Source organism: Bison bison, unplaced genomic scaffold (genome assembly GCF_000754665.1).
Source record: "Bison bison bison isolate TAMUID 2011002044 unplaced genomic scaffold, Bison_UMD1.0 scf7180017864362, whole genome shotgun sequence".
Classification (NCBI taxonomy): domain Eukaryota; kingdom Metazoa; phylum Chordata; class Mammalia; order Artiodactyla; family Bovidae; genus Bison; species Bison bison.
In genome coordinates this window covers 3,924,208-3,942,408 of record NW_011494934.1, presented here as the reverse complement: position 1 = coordinate 3,942,408, position 18,201 = coordinate 3,924,208, and positions in this window count along the sequence as shown.

Genomic DNA, 18,201 nt, shown 5'->3' with positions numbered 1-18,201 from the left:
TCAGCCATTAAAAAGAATACATTTGAATCAGTTCTAATGAGGTGGATGAAACTGGAGCCTATTATACAGAGTGAAGTAAGCCAGAAGGAAAAACACCAATACAGTATACTAACGCATATATATGGAATTTAGAAAGATGGTAACAGTAACTGTGTATATGAGACAGCAAAAGAGACACTGATGTATAGAACAGTCTTATGGACTCTGTGGGAGAGGGAGAGGGTGGGATGATTTGGGAGAATGGCATTGAAACATGTATAATATCATATATGAAACAAGTCACCAGTCCAGGTTCGATGCACGATACTGGATGCTTGGGGCTGGTGCAATGGGACGACTCAGAGGGATGGTATGGGGAGGTAGGAGGGAGGAGGGTTCAGGATGGGGAACACATGTATACCTGTGGCGGATTCATTTTGATATATAGCAAAACCAATACAATATTGTAAAGTTAAAAAAAAAAAAAAAGAATATATATGCTGGAATTCCCTGGTGTTTCAGTGGTTAAGACTCCATGCTTTCATTGTGGATACAGTTTGATCTCTGGTCAGGGAACTAGGATCTCACCAGCCATGTGGTATGGCCCAAAGAAGAAATAAATAAATATATATATGTTTAATAAAAGAGCATATGTGCTGAGTGCCTAGAATAGTGTAGTATATACTAATTGCTGAACATGTTGTAGCAGTTAACTTTTTGTTTTTTTTTTGTAAGAAAAGCTCCCAGAAACACTGCTTTCTTATTTCCTGTTGCAGTTGTTTAGTGCTAAATTTTGTCTGACTCTTTGCGATGCTATGACTAGAGTGGGGTGTCATGCCCTCCACCAGGGGATCTTCCCAACCCAGGGATGGAACTTGCGTCTCTTATGTCTCCTGAACTAGTCGGTGGATTCTTTACTGCTGAGCGACCAGGGAAGAAGCCCTTGTCTATCTTCTTCTGCTGCTGCTAAGTCGCTTCAGTTGTGTCCGACTCTGTGGTAAATAGTTGCACCATTATCATGAGAGACAAAACCACCAACTCAAGCACAACTGATAATTAACAAGGATTTCCTTTCTATGTGCTGTCTGTTCTGTTATCTTGAACAGTTCATGTTGCTCTTCAAATGTAAAATGTCTAATTTATATCCCCTTCCCTGAAAATGCCTCTCTGCATGTTCTTCAATGTAGCTCAGGATTTTTATTGTCTTATAGAAAACATCAGCTAAAGAAAAGGAAACCAAGATCGTCAATAAATCTTGGGCATTTATAAATGGATTTTGAAGATTTTGCAGCAGTCTCTGCCTTTTCTAGCATCACACACTTCTTCCCCAATACATCATTTATGAACACACACTCGCATATATACAGTATTTTCAGCTGTCATTCAGGGAAGCATGGAGCTGGAAATATGAATCACAGGTTGAATTCCAAGAGACAGCTTGCCCACAAATTGTTCCAGGAAATATTTTTTCTCTATTTGGAAGCTCAAGGAATTTACGTATGGGGTCTTGGATGCATTTGAAAAGAAAGCATTCTACAGAACTTATCCCTTGAAATAAAAAAGGGTAGATGGACATAATAGTTTTTCAAAACCAGTGTTTATGGATCTGATTTGTTCTTCAGCTTTAGGCTGACAAATAGCCTTGTTTGGCAGCTGGGCTGGGTTTGGGCTGTAGCACTGAGCCCTGGGTTTGGTAGGGGATGCAGATCATCACGTAGATAATGAGTCTGATTTTCACTTGAGGCCACTGTTTAGGTCCTACTCATTTGTGAAATTGACTTGAATGTTCACTTTGATCAGAAGCCCCTTGGCTGAAAAAAGAAATCAGCTCTTTTGGCTAAGCTCAGATGATAAAAGTTTCATCTTTTATTTTTGTTTCTCAAAGACCACAGTTATCCTGTGATGTTGGAAACTGATTTTCCTTTTCTGACCTCTTTGCCAAAAGTCAGAATATTTTATTTTATCACCAAGTTCCTAGGACAGTAATGATGGTGATAATACTCATAGCAAATTGTCCAGGTCCCAAACTGCTTTTGCAGATGGTTTGTGATAGCATAGTTTTTGCAACAACTTCCCCATAATTCCCACTCAAGAGCATGATAGAATTTGCATTTCAATTGTGGTTTGAAACATAAGGCCCCTGATACACTGGACCAGAGAGTTACTCGTCCAAAGAAGGGTTGGCTGTTGCATTGGTGTTTTTTGTTGTCATTGTTGTGTGTTTGTTTCACTGTTGTTGATTGGTAATTTGAGTAAAACTGACAAGCACCTGCTGGCTTTCAGCTCTGGAGATTTTTGCCTGTGTCAGTTTCCCTGACATACTCATAAACTCTTCATTCTGCAGCAGACTTTTTGCTAGTAGAAAGTGCTACATGAACTCCACAAAGCCAGATTTGATCACAGATGTGTCTTCACAAACTTTATCTAATATGCTGTCGTCCCCTTAAATGTTTCCCTTTTCTCTGTCCTATTGGCATCCGCATGGCCAGCTCAGCCTGCTTCCCAGGGTGCTACAATCAGGGCAGCCTTTGTCCAGATGACCTGAACTGATGAGCAAAGGGGACCTTTCTCTGTGTACTCAGACACACTTGCCCTTCTGGGAGGTAAGTTTGCTCCAGAAGGCAGGAAAATGTCTATCTCCCAGCCTGAAAGGCTGAAATCTGCTGTTACCTATGAAGTGGTCCATTGTTGATCCATCTTGAAACCTGTTTATTTCTTTTCTTTTTGCCATGTCATCTTGCCTCCCCTCCTGCCTTCCCCTCTACCCAAAGCCTTTCCTTAGCCACATGCCTGCTTGCTTGTCTGTTGGGACCAGCTACCCTGGGCAATTGCCTACATCCTTCCCTGTGGGTTTCTGATCTTTGTTTTTGGTGTCCCAAGTTGTAAAGCCACTCAGTCTTGGATTCTTTTCTGAGCCTCCTGCTGCTGGAAGACTTTACAGCTTGCTCACTGCTTTCCACAGTGGTTGCTGCTGGGGTGCTTTGAGTCATGGGACTATTAGAGGAGCAGTAAAGTTTGGGCTTTTATAAAAAAATATCTTCTGAAGTTTTCCCTTTAGTAATACTGGCCAGACTGCCACATAATCAATAAGAGAACAGACTCTTTTTTGTTGTTTTTGCTGTTTGTTTTGATCTGGGCCATGTTGCAGAAATAGTCAGTCATGCTGGGACTCTGTAAAGAATCTTTAGAAACTTGGGTTGATTTCTATTACACTTTTATTCTATTTTGGTTTATAGTAATTAATCCATTTGGTTTCTGAAAGAATACTGTTAGCTGCTTCAGTTTTCAAAAACAAAATTTGAGTAGTTCATATAATCTGGAGAGAGAAATGAATCAGATTCCCTTACTTAAATGTTATGTTGTAACAGCCTGGTGCTGAGAACAGTCCTGTGTTCAACAGAACTGACTGCAACCTTTCTATCACTAGGCAGAGATCACACCAGGACTCACCGTCTCAGCAATTGTATCTAGAAGGCAGCCCCTGGTGTGCTTTATTTAGAAAGCAAGGGTTAAGAAAGTAACCCATGATTCCTTATTGGGGAACCTTAGGAGGCAGAGGGCAATAGCTGCCAGATTTGGGGTATATATTTGCCTTCATGGCACAAATAAACAGCACCGGTTTTGTATCAGGTGAATTCTGGAGTCAGTACTAGCTCTAGCTCTGCAAATCTAGTTGAGAAAGTAACCTTGCTGAACTTTATTTTTCTCACTGTGAGGAGGTGGTGGTGGCATAATCATGATGCTGTCACACAGACTGGAGCACTTTATAAAACAGAAAACTTTATATTATACAGAGAGCATTATATAATAAAGCATGTAGTATAAACGTGTTCATTATTATTTAGTGATATTTCTATCAATTACAGAGTTTGGTTTTAAATCACAACTATTTCATATGCTTGTAAGCTTTCGTAAGTGCTAAGCTCTGCTTTAACCTTTGTTTTTTTCTTCTCTTTTAACCTGTAATTTATCTTGTGTAAAGGACTGTGAACTGGTTGAGTGAGACCACATACACTGAAGGGGTCATTATTCACTGGAATTTTATTTGCTATAAGGAGTTGACATTTGTTTTTTGTTTTTTTTCCTTTGAGTACATGATTTTCAATGGTTTTTATGGCTTGAAAGTCACATGAACCAAGTAAGTTCAAAAATAAAGTCTATACAGCCAGTATAACCTTGAGGTTATTCCTGGATAAACTTTAACTCACCTTGTACAAATAAAACCTGAATATTTGTTGTTATCACATAGTATTACAGCTTGTTGGATTAATTCCTCTGACAGATTCAAACTCATATATTTCTTGAAAATTTTCCTTCATTAGTCACATTTCAAAATTATTTAGTCACTACCGTTGTTGACTTTCAAAGGCCTTCTTACAAGAAGAAAAAAATGCAGAATTATTGCAAAGATAATTCCAGGAAAACCCTTATGTTTGTATGTTGAAAACATGTTACTCCTTTGTATATTAATCTGGAAAGGGTTTATATAGACTTCACATAGTTTGTGTCTCTTTTGAAAAAATGCTTAAAATCCAAACACTTCATAAATGTTTCTGGTATTTCTGCAGCAATGAAGGGTCATCACAGGTTCCTGCTTCTAAGCCAAGTATGGGAGAGACTGGGTATGTTTGCATCACATTAAATTTACAATCTGGCACGTTCAACTAAAATAGTTAATATAACAATAACATAATTCCATTGTGATTGTAAAAGGAAAGCACACTTTGCTGTGTATACTGCTCTTACACAGATTGACAATGGTATTAGGTACCCTTATACATCCTAGGTAACCATGATGGTGTAATTACTTACCTAGAGCTAGACATCCTGGAGTGTGAAATCAAATATGTCTTAGGAAGCATCACTATGAGCAAAGCTAGTGGAGGTGATAGAATTCCAACTGAGCAAATCAAATCCTAAAAGATGATGCTGTTAAAGTGCTGCACTCAATATGCTAGCAAGTTTGGAAAACTCAGCGGTGACCACAGGAGTGGAAAAGGTCAGTTTTCATCCCAATCCCAAAGAAGGGCAATGCCAAAGAATATTCAAACTACCACACAATTGAACTCATTTCACATGCTGATAAGGTCATGCTCAAAATCCTCTAAGCTAGGCTTCAATAGTACGTGAACTGAGAACTTCCAGATGTTTAAGCTGGATTTAGAAAAGGCACAGGAACCAGAGATCGAATAACCAACATCTGTTGGATCACAGGAAAAACAAGAGAATTCTGGAAAAACATCTACTTCTGCTTCATTGATTATATTAATACCTTTGACTGTGTGGATCACAAGAAACTGTGGAAAATTCTTCAAGAAATGGGAACACCAGACCATTTTACCTGCCTCCTGAGAAACCTCTATGCAGGTCAAGAAGCAACAGTTAGAATAAAACATGGAAAAACAGATTGGTTCAAAATTGGAAAAGGAATGTGTCAAGGCTGTATATTGTCACATTGTTTATTTAACTTATATGCAGAGTACATTATGTGAAATGCCAGGCTGGATGAAGCACAAACTGGAATCAAGATTGCCAGGAGAAATATCAATAACCTCAGCAATGTGGATGACACCACTCTTATGGCAGAAAGTGAGGAGGAACTAAAGAGCCTTTTGATGAAGGTGAAAGAGGAGAATGAAAAAGTTGGCTTAAAATTCAATATTTAAAAAGCTAAGATCTTAAAAATGACCCAGTAATCCAACTCCTAGGCATATACCCCGAGGAAACCAAAATTGAAAAAGACCCATGTATCCCATTCTTCATTGCAACACTATTTACAATAGCTAGAACATGGAAACAACCTAGATGCCCATCAACAGATGAATGGATAAAGAAGTTATGGTGCATACACACAATGGAATATTACTCAGCCATAAAAGGAATATATCTGAGTCAGTTCTAATGAGTTTGGATGAACCTAGAACCCATTATACAGAGTGAAGGAAGGCAGAAAGATAAATATCGTATTCTAATGCATATATATGGAATCTAGAAAAATGGTACTGAATAATTTATTTATAGGACAGCACTGGAGAAACAGAGAATAGACTTATAGACATGGGGAGAGGGAAGGAGAGGGTGATGTATGGAGAGAGTAACATGAAAACTTACATTACTATATGTAAAATAGACAGCCAGTAGCAATTTGATGTATGCCTCAGGAAACTCAAACAGGGGCTCTGTATCAACCTAGAGGGGTGGGATGGGGAGGGAGATGGGAGAGAGGTTCACAAGGGAGGGGATATATGTATACCGATGGCTGATTCATGTTGAGGTTTGACAGAAAACAACAAAGTTCTGTAAAGCAATTATCCTTCAATTAAAAAAAAAAAAAGTTAAGACCATGGTATCTGGTCCTATCACTTCATGGCACATAGATGGGGAAACAATGGAAACAGTGAAATATTTTATTTTCTTGGGCTCCAAAATCACTGTGGATGGGGACTGTAGCCATGAAATTAAAAGATGCTTGCTCATTGGAAGAAAAGATATGACCAACCTAGACAGCATATTAGAAAGCAGAGACATTACTTTGCCAACAAAGGTCTGTCTAGTTAAAGCTATGGTTTTTCTGGTAATCATCTATGGATGTAAGAGTTTAACCATAAAGAAAGCTGAGCACCAAAGAATTGATGCTTTTGAACTATGGAGAAAGCTCTTGATAGTCCCTTGAACAGCAAGAGATACAACCAGTCAATCCTAAAGGAAATTAACCCTGAATATTCATTGGAAGGACTGATGCTGAAGCTGAAGCTCCAATACTTTGGCCACCTGATATGAAGTGTCAAATCATTGGAAAGGACCCTGATGCTGGGAAAGATTGAAGGCAGGAGGATAAAGGGATGACAGAAGATGAGATGATTGGATGGCATCACTGACTCAATGGACCCGAGTTTGAGCAAGCTCTGGGAGATGGTGAAGGACAGGGAAGCCTGGCATGCTGCAGTCCATGGGTTGCAAAGAATCAGACATGACTGAGCGACTGAGCAACAGTAGCAACAATACATATGGTATTAGCGGATGGAAAGAGGCTCCGGCCTTAGAATAGAATTGGAATTGTTGGTTTGTCACAGTGAGGCCCAATTTCCCCATCTTTTCAATGTACTGTTGTTCAGTCTCAAAGAAATATTGTATATATTTTATATGAAGCCCTAATGCACATTGCTTACCAAAAAAAGATGATGCTACAACAAATGGTAGATGTTTTTTTCCTGTGAATTCCTAAGAAAGTCATTAGTGTTAGGTTAAGGGTGAAGATGAGCAAGTTGTATATGTGTAAGGGAACAGCATCATGAGTGGAAAAAGGGGAATGAGTCTTAAGTGGCACCTTCTCTGGCTTACTGGCTTCTAGAAGGTACCATGCTCCCCAATCCCCAGCAAGGTATGAAAGCTCCCTGTCTGTGGTCCGTTGAGTATCACTGTTAGTAGTCAGTGATAAAGTCCATCCAGGATAACATATGCTAGAAGTCAATCTTTCCTTTGTTGTTTAGTCACTAACTAGCATCCAAATCTTTGTGACCTTACAGACGGCAGCATGCAAGGCTTCCCTGTCCTTCACTATCTCCTGGAGCTTGCTCGAACTCATGTCCATTGAGTTGGTGATGTCATCCCACCATCTCATCCTCTGTTACCCCGCCTTCCCGTGCCCTCAGTCTTTCCAGGCATCAGGGTCTCCTCCAATGAGTCTGCTCTTCATATCAGGTGGCCAAAGTATTGGAGCTTCAGCTTCAGTATCAGTCCTTCCAATGAATATTCAGGAAGGATTTCCTTTAAGACTGACTGGTTTGATTTCCTTGCAATTCAAGGGACTCTCAAGAGACTTCTCCAGCACCACACTTCAAAAGCATCAATTCTTCTGCACTCAACCTTCTTTATGGTCCAATTCTCACATCTATACATGACTACTGGTAAAACCATAGCTTTTATTAAACGGACCTTTGTCAGCAAAGTGATGTCTCTGCTTTTTAATATGCAGTCTAGGTTTGTCATAGCTTTTCTTCAAAGGAGCAATCATCCTTTTAAATTATGGCTACAGTCACTGTCTGAAGTGATGGAGCCCAAGTAAATAAAATCTGACACTGTTTGCATTTTCCCCCATCTATTTTTCAGAAAGTGATTAGACTGGATGCCATGCTCATCGTTTTTTAAATGTTGAGTTTTAAGTCAGCTTTTTCACTGTCCTTTCATCCTCATCAAGAGGCTGTTTAGTTCCTTTTTGCTTTCTGCCATTAGAGTGGTATCTTCTGCATATCTGATGTTGTTGCTGTTTCTCCTGGCCATCTTGATTCCAGCTTGTGGTTTATCCAACATGACATTTCACATGATGTTCTCTGCATATAAGTTAAACAAGCAGGGTGACAATATATAGCCTTGACTTAACTCCTTTCTCAATTTGAACCAGTCCATTGTTCCATGTCTGGTTCTAACTGTTGCTTCTTGACCATCATACAGGTTTCTCAGGAGGTGGGTAAGGTGGTATGGTATTCCCATCTCTTGAAGAATTTTCCACAGTTTGTTGTAATCCACACAGTCAAAGGCTTTGGCATAGTCGATGAAGCAGAAGTAGCTGTTTTTCTGGAATTCCTTTGCTTTTCCCATGATCCAACGGATGTTGACATTTTGATCTCTGGTCCCTCTGCCTTTTCTAAATCCAGCTTTTATATCTGGAATTTCTTGGTTGAAGCCTAGCTTGAAGGATTCTGACCATTACCTTGAAAGCATGTGAAATGAGGGCAACTGTACAATACTTTGAACATTCTTTGTCATTGCCCTTCTTTGGGATTGGAAGGAAAACTGACCTTTTCCAGTTTTGTGGTCACCGCTGAGTTTTCCAACTTTGCTGGCATATTGAGTGCAGCACTTTAACGGCATCTTTATCAGTAATCTTTCCTTTAGTCAACCAGAAAAACAAAGTGAGAATTATCATTTGATGCCCAATTATGTTCAAACTTCAGATGAGAGGAATTGCAATAGCCCAATTCATAGAATTTGCCGCAGTATGATGAGAATTCACCTACTCTAGCAGGAACTCTAATCTATTTCTCATTAGATATGGTTGATCCAGGAAGCTCTGGCAATTGAAATCTCATTATTGATCTCAGTGTTTAAAAGTAATCCTTTAATTTTCAAGGGAAAAAATACTTGAAAGTTCTATGTTTCACTTGTGGCCTAGAGAGTCATGGTTGTCCTTTTCTTTTGTCTTCTGCGGTTGATAATTTTATTTATTTATTTATTTATTTTTAAATTTTATTTTATTTTTAAACTTTACATAATTGTATTAGTTTTGCCAAATATCAAAATGAATCCATCACAGGTATACATGTGCTCCCCATCCTGAACTGTAGTTGATAATTTTAATTGTTCCTTATCATGGAAAATTGCATTCATAAACAGAGTGTTACTGGTGTAACAGTGGTGTAGTGAATTGGCCTTCTACATCAGTATTGGTGAAAATGTTTTAAAAAAGACTTAGTAAAGCACACTTTTTAGCATGTTCATTTTAAAGGAACGGAATACTTTCCTTTTCAAATTAAAAGCACAATTTAGAAGAGCAGAAGATAAATTTCTATTTTGATAAAATGCAATGCAAAAGAGAGAGAGAGGAAAAAAAAACCTGTCAATCCTAAAGGAAATCAATCCTGAATATTCTTGGAAGGACTGATGCTGAAATTGAAGCTCCAATACTTTCACCCTTTGATGCCAACAGCTGATTCATTGGAAAAAACCTTGATACTGGGAAAGATCATAGGCAGGAGAAGTGGGTGACAGAGGATATGATGGTTGAATAGTATCACTGACCTAATGGACATGAATTTGAGCAAACTCCAGGAGACAGTGAAGGACAGGGAAGGCTGGCGTACTTCAGTCCAAGCGGTTATATAGAGTTGGACACGGCTTAGCTACTGAACAACAACAGTGTAAAGGAGATAGAAGTTTTGTTTATTCTCTTGAGACCACTGACATATAGAAGCTTTTCAAATTGATTAATTTGGAAAGATACAACAGCATGACAAATTTGCTGCATTTTTGCCAAAGTATACAACTTCTTTATACCTTTCAGTTCCATTTTAACAACAAAGCCTTTTAAGACAAATTACACTGGATGTAAACTCTGGGTCACTTTTTGTTTCATGTTGGTCAAAGAATACTGGAGTAGGTTGCCATTTTTTTCTCTAGGGATCATCCCAACCCAGAGATTGAACCCAGGTCTCCTGCACTGCAGGCAGATTCTTTACCAACTGAGCTACCAAGGAAGCCCTTGTTTCATGGGTGAAGTTCTTATGTGGTAAGGATGTTTATATCAGGTTAACGACTCTATCAAATTTAGCTATCAAATGGTATTTGGTTCTTGATACACATCTATGTTCCTCCGTAGACTGTGCAGAGATTGTATACTATATATAGCTGCATATTCTCAGCCTTAACTGAATATTAGGTATCTAATATTAAGTTTGAATAAATATTATGTGCTGTTAAAGGGCATCACATATATTAATTAATAATATTTTTCATAATTAGGCAATATAATCTTTCTAGTCCATCACTTACTGTTGAATTAAGCTGAAATATTGGTTGAAAATTTAGAAAAATAATATAAGAAGTTTTATTTAGATAACTTTAAATATATTAATAAATTCTTGGCTTAGCATTTTAAGAGTGAAATAAATAAAGCATGGTAAATATGGACCACCTGTATGGCATTCTAATAATGCCATCAGATAAGAATAAAAAATGCAGTGAGAAAAACACAGTCCTGAAAACAAATGTATGTACATCATGATTATAAATCCCAGTTCCTTATTTTTCTTTTCATTGGATATTTGGAGATTGTATAGAAAATGTGAAAAATTATCTGTGGTCTACTTTTAAACCAGAAGCAACTGTACTAAGTGAAAACTCTGAATACTAATTTCAATTGGAAGCTTGCCCTGCCTAATTAGGAGAATTTTTCTGAGGTTTGAAACTTTTCTTCCAGTTTATGCTGTAATAAGGGCTTCCTGGGTGGCTCAGTGGTAAAGAATTCACCTACCAATGCAGGAGATGTGGGTTCAGTCCTTGGGTTGGGAAGATCTCCTGGAGAAGGAAATGGCAACGTACTCCAGTATTCTTGTCTGGAAAGTACCATGGACAGAGGAACCAGGTGGGGCACAGTCCATGGGGTTGCAGAATCAGACATGACTGAGTGCGCGCACACACACACACACACACACACACACGCTGAAGTGAATAGGAAGAGCTAGGATTTTTATTAAAATTTCCGCTGTTTGCTTGTTGAAACAAATTTATACAAATGGAATATTATGCAGGTAGTATTGATCTGAAACTTTAAGTTCTGATTTGATTCAGTTCTAATAAATGCAATCCAAAGGTCATTCATTAAGAGGTTTTCCTAAAGATTTTTAAGTTTATGTCTTCACTTCTAAAGAACAGATTTATTAAACTAGATTAAAATTGTGGGTCAGATTATAGTCTAGAAACTACAGCATCTTAAATATTTCATATCACTTTATTTAAGGTCCTTATATAGGTTCTTTGTATTTTGGGAAAGACAGATTACAAAATTTACATCAAATATATGGCATTTTGAATATACTATGTGGGTTAATAGTTGTCCATTAATATTGACAAATATAATAAAAACTAAAAGAATATTATTATTATAGTTTAAGAAGATTTGCTGAAAAAAGATATGAAGCATCAGGCTAGTGATATACTCTTAATGAAACAAAACATTCTGGATAACAGATCTGAGGAAGAACTAATGAACACTGACTATTTAGTCAGTGTTACCATTGTTTCTATTTTCTGTGACATCTATATTCATCAATATATTCGATGCTTCTGGTTGCCTACTCCACAGCCATTTTCATCTTTTAAAATAGTAACAGATTCCTGGCTTTTCCAGGGAACAGTGTGCTCACCTAAAATACCATGTTTCTCATCTTCCTCATAGCTGTTGTTGTTGTTCAGTCACCCAATCATGTCTGACTCTTTGAAACTCCATGGACTGCAGCACACCAGCCCTCCCATCCCTTACCATCTCCCAGAGTTTGCCCAAGTTCATGTCCTCATAGCTAGAGGTGGTCAATTACATGCTAGTAGAAGTTATTGGGTGATTCTAAGATTATTTAATAATAAAAAACAAACCAAATAGATGGCACGTTTTATTTTCCTCTTGAAATTTTGTATTTCCTGTTGCCTGGCAAGTGGCCATGATGGTCACCAGCCATTTTGGGCCTAACGCAACCTTCGAAATGGGGCCTAGGAATGACCTTGGAAATGGGGTCTATGTGTGTTATATCATGAGAAAATACAAGGTGAGTAAACTTTAGGTAGATTTCTTAGGCCTCTTATCTTCCTCTTAGAGCATTTACTTTAAAAAACTTTCAATTCTAAATTCTTTTCTGTCTCTTTAAAATGTAAATCTTCTTCCAGCTTTCTATCAGTTTTACAACCCAGGAATGTAACTCTCAAGGATTTAGGATCTATCCCTTTGAAATGTAATAATCAAGAAAGATAGCTACTCTATCTTCCAGTCTCTGTAGGAGGGTAAAAACTAACTAAGCTAAAATTAGCAAGTGCAGATGGCCCGATCCCATTAACTAACCACCCACTTCATGTCCTCTAGTACTTTCCACTGCTTCATCCACCCCATGCTTAAAAACCCACCTTTTGTTTCAGCAGAATTGAGTGTCATCTCCTCTATTGGAACAGTCTTGAATAAAGTCTTTTTTGTCTGTTTACCCTAACCAGTGAATTTTTTCTTTGACAGTCTGGAACATATTGCTGTGCTAGAAGACCTCATCTTTGCAGAGGAATGCTAGTTAATAAAGAAGGAATAATAGAATCAAGAAGGGGCTTCTCAGGTGGTGCTAGAGGTAAAGAATCTGCCTGCTGATGCAGGAGACACAAGAGTTTGATCCCTGGCTTGGGGAGATCCCCTGGAGTAAGAAATGGCAACCACTCCAGTTTTCTTGCCTGGAAAATTCCATTAACAAAGGAGCCTGTGTGGGGCTGAAACGAGTTGGACATGACTGAGTGGGCATACACACACACATAGTAGAATTAAGACGATTACCGTGTGCTGCCCCTCAATGTAGTAACCATTCAGCCAATGACCATCCAAAGATGCTATAGCCATTAGGTAAAAAGTTGTAGGGGAATAGGATACATCAGCATGGTACCAAATGAACACTATTCAGATCACTTCAATTGCTAAGGAACAAGGTATTAATACCATGAAAACAGAGATATCTGGCTGTCACCAATTTAACTAAATGGCCTCACGTAGCATCACTAATAAGAAGCAACCTCGTATTATGTGGCTCCTGGTGTGATTTAATATGAAATACGCAACATGAGCTTTGACATTTCCTTGCCAAAAATATTTTGTTGAATCCAACCAAGTCTCTAGACCTAGGTACAAGTTTATAGGAAGCCATTATTTTTTTAAAATGAAAAGGTAGAAGGTCTCAGACAGAAAACATTTTCCTCTGATCTTCACAATTAGAGCCTGGATAGAAGGCTGGCCTGGATTCTTTGTGCTACTTGGAATTACTGTCTCTGGCTGGTAAAACTGTAGACTTGTTTTTATGTGACACAGGAATAAATGTCTATAAGACATTTTTTTTGAAGTTTCTGTTATATGACATGGACATGGATATTAACTGAAAGTTCGGAAATCTGAATCATAATTTATTTAAATCAGCAAAAATCATAATAACATTCTTTGCCACACTGACCAAACCCTTGTCTCTGTATAAATGAAGCAAAGCCACAGAAAGAATGAAGTCAGTGGATAAAAGCTACTCATACACATTTAAAATAGAACAGTCCAAGAATAGTGCAGGTTTGTATACTGATCACATAATCAAAAAACCTAAGTAGCATCACACAAAAATAGAGTATAATGAATAATAATTAGGTAAATATTGTTGAAAACATAAAATTCTGAAAGAAGCAAAAAAAAAAAAAAATCTTTAGTTCAACCTTCTCTTCCTACAAATGTGAAGACAATTTCTAGGAAGTAGAGTGACTTCCCCAAGGTTTAGCTTGTTAGCCACACAGTTGGGACTAAAACTCAAGCCTTTGCATTCTCACCACTGTTCTCTTTCCACTACCAGGTATAAACAAGGAAAGAAGTGAACAAGTCCTTAAGGAGAAGAATCCACTTCAGAAGGTCCACTGAAATTATAAAAAGGAATCCTAAATCAGGAGAATTTCTCTAAGCTTACATGGCACTTGAATGGGATTTGAAAAGAGAATAATAGTACATTCAACATTTCATCAGAATAATACAAATATAAAGTTTCATTGCATGCAAAGATGGGCTCAATAAACAACAGAAATGATATGGACCTAACAGAAGCAGAGGATATTAAGAAAAGGTGGCAAGAATATACAGAAGAACTGTACAAAAAGATCTTCATGACCTGGATAATCACGATGGTGTGATCACTCACCTAGAGCCAGACATCCTCGATTGTGAAGTCAAGTGGGCCTTAGGAAGTATCACTATGAACAAAGCCGGTGGAGGTGATGGAATTCCCGTTGAGCTATTTCAAATCCTGAAAGATGATTCTGTGAAAGTGCTTCACTCAATATGCTAACAAATTTGGAAAACTCAGCAGTGGCTACAGGACTGGAAAAGTTCAGTTTTCATTCCAGTCCCAATGAAAGGCAATGCCAAAGAATGCTCAAACTACCTCACAATTGCACTCATCTCACATGCTAGTAAAGTAATGTTCAAAATTCTCCAAGGTAGGCTTCAACAATATGTGAACCATAAAATTCCAGATGTTCAAGCTGGTTTTAGAAAAGGCAGAGGAACCAGAGATCAAATTGCCAACATCCACTGGATCATTGAAAAAACAAGAGAGTTCCAGAAAAACATCTATTTCTGCATTACTGAGTATGCCAAAGCCTTTGACTGTGTGGATCACAATAAACTGTGGAAAATTCTTCAAGAGATGGGAATACCAAATCACCTGACCTGCCTCTTGAGAAACCTGTATGCAGGTCAGGAAGCAACAGTTAGAGCTGGACATGGAACAACAGACTGGTTCCAAATAGGAAAAGGAGTATGTCAAGGCTGTATATTGTCACCCTGCTTATTTAACTTATATGCAGAGTACATCATGAGAAACTCTGGGATGGATGAAGCACAAGCTGGACTCAAGATTGTGGGAGAAATATCAGTAACCTCAGATATGCAGATGACATCACCCTTATGGCAGAAAGTGAAGAAGAACTAAAGAGCCTCTTGATGAAAGTGAAAGAGGACAGTGAAAATGTTGGCTTAAAGCTCAACATTCAGAAAACGAAGATCATGGCATCTGGTCCCATCACTTCATGGCAAATAGATGGGGAAATGGTGGAAATAGTGTCAGACTTTATCTTTTTGAGCTCCAAAATCACTGCAGATGGTAATTGCAACCATGAAATTAAAAGACGCTTACTCCTTGAAAGGAAAGTTATAACCAACCTAGATAGCCTATTCAAAAGCAGAGACATTACTTTGCCAACAAAGCTCTGTCTAGTCAAGGCTATGGTTTTTTCAGTGGTTATGTATGGATGTTAGAGTTGGACTATTAAGAAAGCTGAGCGCCAAAGAATTGATGCTTTTGAACTGCGGTGTTGGAAAAGACTCTTGAGAGTCCCTTGAGATCAGTTCTGGGTGTTCATTGGTAGAACTGATGTTGAAGCTGAAACTCCAAAACTTTGGCCACCTGATGGGAAGAGCTGACTCATTTGAAAAGACCCTGATGCTGGGAAAGATTCAAGACAGGAGGAGAAGGGGACAACAGAGGATGAGATGGTTGGATGGCATCACTGACTCAATGGACTTGAGTTTGGGTGAACTCCGGGAGTTGGTGATGGACAGAGAGGCTTGGCATGCTGCAGTCCATGGGGTCTCAAAGAGTCAGACCAGACTGAGTGACTGACTGCAAGTTTCTATCACTTTTCAAGAAAGGATGACTACATTTATTGCTGTTGTAGCAGCATAAAAACACATTCCAAATATTAGAATAAACAGCTGTTCTATTTTGACCAAAGGGAAAATTGGCAATAAATGATCAGTTTTAAGGGCAAGTAGATATTTGATGATGATTCTACTAATGATCACCTTTTTTTCATTTATTTTCGGGAACAAAATTCTCTGTCAAACCTTATGAACTTGCTACTCAAATTCCACTAAGACTCTTCTGCCTTTCTTTCTCTGCTTTGGCCCAATTTCAAGGTTTTAGTACAGGTATTAATATAAGATCTCCTAAATGGTATACTTATTGCTCTGGGTTTGTCAAGAATTTATGATTTGGGATAAGGTCTATTTTGGAAGAGATATGGCAATAAAAATTAATCTCAGGTAGAGTGACCTGAAAACCTTCATTATGTACCAGATATTTGTACAGCACATGGAATGTTCTCTAAAATCATTTACATTAGACCTTCCTCATAGTGATTTTGTGATAGTCCTTTATAGATGTCATTCATTATTCATTCATTTCATTCATATTCATAGTCATTCACTTTTTCATTCATTTCTGTTCTTGGCTTATAAATCAAGTCCTTCACCTCTGTGAACGTTTAAACATAATTAACTTAAGTCTTTCAAATTTTTATTCTGCTTCCTCAGCCCTGTTTTGTTCATATTTTAGACACAGAGTTCACCCTTAGCAATAGCTTTCCTACAGGTCATGCCCAGCAGCCATGGAGGCTGTCTGGGTACCATGGCTCTGATATTCTTGCACGAAATTTATTCTCCTCAGCTCACATCTGTTACAGAGCTCTCTCTTTGCTTCTAGTGCCTAGGTATTTTTTTTTTTTTGTTTTGTATTTTCATTGTTTTTGATTTATCCTGTCAACATCAGCTCATTCTGTCATGATGAATGTTTTCAACCCTCTGTATTATTGTTCAGGAAAGATTTTAATTTATAACTGATAATTCCCTATATAATTTATCTTCCAAATAAAATAGAGGATTCCTAAATTTTTTTTCCACACCCCACGGCATGCAGAACTTCCCCAACCAGTGATCGAACCTGTGCCCCCTGCATTGGAAGAATGGACTCTTAACTGCTGGACCATCAAGGAAGTCCCAAGGAAAGCATTTATAAATTTTTTTTTACCACAATTAACATAAACCAGAACAGCTCTAAAAGGAAAACAGCACATATAGTTCCTTTCCTGTTGCTCTCGTATGATAGTAGTGTACTCTAGAGGAGTTGACAGATAATACAGAAGGCAAGTAGCTATAAACTGTTTCATACAGTGAGGCCCAAAGCAGCTTCCCTCTTTCCTTGCCCACTCTATTGTCTTGTAGTTACATCGCCTTTAACCCTATATCTTCTATAAGAACCACATTTCTAGCATCTTTTAATTTTTTTCTCCTTCCGGTTATATTGAGATGTAATTGACTGTGTGGATCACGATAAACTGTGGAAAATTCTGAAAGAGATGGGAATACCAGACCAGCTGACCTGCCTCTTGAGAAACACTATATGCAGGTCAGGAAGCAACAGTTAGAACTGGACATGGAACAACAGACTGGTCCAAATAGGAAAAGGAGTATGTCAAGGCTGTATATTGTCACCCTGTTTATTTAACTTACATGCAGAGTACATCATGAGAAACGCTGGGCTGGAAGAAGTACAAGCTGGAACCAAGATTGCCGGGAGAAATATCAGTAACCTCAGATATGCGGACGACACCATCCTTATGGCAGAAAGTGAAGAGGAACTAAAGAGCTTCTTGATGAAAGTGAAAGAGGGGAGTGAAAAAGTTGGCTTAAGGCTCAACATTCAGAAAACGAAGATCATGGCATCTGGTCCCATCACTTCATGGGAAATAGATGGGGAAACAGTGGAAACAATGTCAGATTTTTTTGAGGGGGGCTCCAAAATCATTGCAGATGGTGACTGAAGCCATGAAATTAAAAGACACTTACTCCTTGGAAGGAAAGTTACGACCAGCATATTGAAAAGCAGAGATATTACTTTGCCAACAAAGATCTGTCTAGTCAAGGCTATGGTTTTTCCTGTGGTCACATATGGATATGAGAGTTGGACTGTGAAGAAAGCTGAGCACCGAAGAATTGATGCTTTTGAACTGTGGTGTTGGAGAAGACTCTTGTGAGTCCCTTGGACTGCAAGGAAATCCAATCAGTCCATCCTAAAGGAGATCAGTCCTGGGTGTTCATTGGAAGGACTGATGTTGAGGCTG